Source organism: Triticum dicoccoides, chromosome 4A (assembly GCF_002162155.2).
Source record: "Triticum dicoccoides isolate Atlit2015 ecotype Zavitan chromosome 4A, WEW_v2.0, whole genome shotgun sequence".
NCBI lineage: Eukaryota > Viridiplantae > Streptophyta > Magnoliopsida > Poales > Poaceae > Triticum > Triticum dicoccoides.
In genome coordinates, this window is record NC_041386.1 from 723,306,013 (window position 1) to 723,309,258 (window position 3,246).

The window sequence follows — 3,246 nt, forward strand, 5'->3', positions numbered from 1 at the left end:
CGTCGCCGTCGCCCCGCTGTGAGCTCTCCCCCTCTAACCCCTCTCCCTCGCCCCCAGCGGCCACCATGGGCGCCGCCCCTCCCCGAGCCCATACACACACACAAGCATGATGAACACACACACACACACACATACATATGTATGAATTAATGCATGTATATATTTGTATATATGTATTTTGTATGTTTAATTAGTTTAGATTATTTAGATTATTATTTTTTCACTATTATATATGTATGAATGCATGTTAGATGGATATAATTAGTGTTTAATTAGTATGGAATTTTTTTATATAATGTTGTTTTTTAGTTTTTTAATGGATGTATAGAAGTTGTGTTTTCTGTTTTTAGTGTTAGATGCTTAATTAGTATGAAATAGTATATAGATTTTTGACATATGCAATGATAGCATAATTAGTGTTATATAGAAATGTTAGAAATTTTAGTTATCAAAATCCAATCATTAAAAAATGTTACTTTTTGCGTGCATATAGCTAGTATTTGTTCTGGACGATGCCCGACCCGCATCCTCGCCGCCGACCCGTCCGCGACGACGTCCGGCTGACCCATGTCCGGGACTGGGCTCCGCCGGGCTGGCACTGGGAGGTGCTGCCTGGAGGGGCGCGCCGCTTGATGAGGAACCCGGCCCCGGGTCCCGTCGTCGACCCTGATCTCATTTGGTGGCGTTCGCGTGGGCCAGTTTCGGTGCGAAGGGACCCGGCCCCGCCGGAGGTGGTATGTCGCCGTGTCAGGGAGGAGAACGAGCACGTCCATCGCTACATGGTTGCGTTAGAAGGCGGCAGGTTCTCCAATACCTGGCAGTTTCTTCAGGGATCTCACTTCAGCTATGATCCTATGAGGGTTCCTTCTCTTTGGGTGTCCACCGCCCGCGCCGCAGGAACCGCGAGTGTCCTAGATTCTTCTGTAGTATTCGATCTTTAATTAGCTACCTAGCCAGTGATGTACTATTCAATATTATATATTATTCGAGACGATGTATTCGAGATTATATCTATTATTCTAGACAATGTATTCGAGATTATATCTATTATTCGAGACGATGTAATTTGAATACTAAATTGTTTTATATTTCTTTTGGATTAGTTAAATAAAAGCTATGGCAGACAATACCGACAGAGAGGGAGAACAGACCATGTTCGATATGATACGCGGGCCAGATGATGATCAGAATGAAGAAGAAGATTATGACGGCTCCGAATTTCTAAACAACACCGGAGAGGGTGATACGATATTCGATCGCGACGACCGAATTAATGAAGTCATGAACTACGATTATGACGATGACGAAGAACATGTTGATCCTGAAACAACAAAGACCGGCGAGGTATATTTATATAAGCAGGCATCTGGTGATCATCACATGTTTTAAATGACTTGAAGATATATTAACAAATCGATCTTTGTTCTTTCAGCCATCCGGATCGAGCAAATCTTTTGGCAAAAGGACGAAAGGAGGCCCGAACAAAAAGTTGAAGGAGGGCGTAAAGTACAATATCGAGGCAGTCAGACCTAATGGCGAACCATTAGCGCCTAAGAAGATTGCGGACAAGTTCGTTCGTCAGTGCGGAGTTCTTGTGAAGGATCAACTCCTGATCAAACTTCAAGAATGGAGAGAGCCAGCAAAGCCACGTCCAGATGTTACTTTTGTCGACAAGAATCAAAAAGATCTGCTTTGGGATACTCTCATGGAACATTTCACCCTACCAGATCATTTCACAAAAGCAGATGTGCAGAAAGTCAAGTACGCTGCTCTTAGGAACATGGCGGTTGCATTCAAGAACCACAAGAATCATGAATGGTACAAGTACGTCAAGGGAGGAAGGAAGACTCCAGTATTCGAGGGAACACTAGAGAACCAACGTGCTCATTGGGACGATTTCGTGAAATTCAAGGATTTGGAATTAGCTAAGGAACGGTCGAGAATAAACAAGAAGAATGCCGAAAAAAAGGATAAGTTCCATAAGCTGGGGCCAGGTGGCTATGCGGTGGCAATGCCTAAGTGGGATAAGTCTGAGAAAGAGATGGAGGATGCAGGTGTCACTCCGGTTACTAAGAGCTGGCCCCCCAGGTGCAGGACTTGGTTCTATGCGCATGGGGGGGAGTTGGACCCGAAGACAGGCAATGTTTCGACGAAGGCAAGTCTGAAGGGAGCCGACGATGCGATACTTGTTGCAATAGAAGAGGCACGATCGGGGGTGTTCCAGCCCAATGGAGAGAACGACGAGCTTACGCGTGCCCTGGGAAATCCTGAACACCCGGGAAGAACACGAGGCAAGGGCGCTATTTCGTGGTATGAGGGGTTTTCATAATGGAACACCGACTACAGAACCCGTGCGAGAAAGAAGATTGCGGAGGAGAAGAAGAGGAAGATGGAGGAGGAGCAGAGGAAGCGGGACTATGAACGCCTTCAAGGCCTAGAAGCAAGTCAAGCGGAATTGACAGTCAAATTCCAGCGGCAGCAGGAGCAGATCGACTCACTTACCCAGCAAAGGGGGTCTCAACAGCTGCAGTAGCTAGCGGATGATCCAGCATTGGATAGCACCGCCCCATCCATGCCGAGAAGCAGCATGGGTTCCGCCCCGGACGACGCAATGCTGGGTAGATACCCCGTGGATGACATCACGGAGAACACTAACTGCGAGCTACACGTCAAAATAACGAACATATCCATGAAGGTGGCGGACGCTGTTGCTTTTACAAATCCCCCCGAGGCAACCTTCCGTTGCAACCCGATTCCAGCGGGCTATGCTCGTGTCTTGGTTGATGAGGTGGTGGACCCACCATATTCGGAGCTACAGCTTGACATTCCTGGAGGTGACAACGATCGGAGAGGCCAAACATCGTATCATCCTATGGAAAAAGGATTGCATCATCTTTCGAAGGCCACCGACACCGCGTCAGCCGACTCCTCATCGAAGTCCGCCACCGAGTCAGCAGACTCCCGCTCCTGCAAGTCCACCAAGTCCGGCAAAGTGTCAGGCCACTCCTCCTCCAAGTCCGGCAAAGTGTCAGGCCACTCCTCCTCCTCCAAGTCCGCCACAGCGTCAGACGTCCACGCCTCCTCCAAGTCCGGCACAACCTCAGGCCACTCCTCCAAGTCCGGCACAGCTTCGGGCCACTCCTCCTCGTCCAACTCAGCCCCGTCAGCCGTCTCCGCCACCTCAGCAATCGCAGAAGAGATACCCCGTAGCTATGGTGCGTAGCGGTACGAGTCGAGGTAGTACAA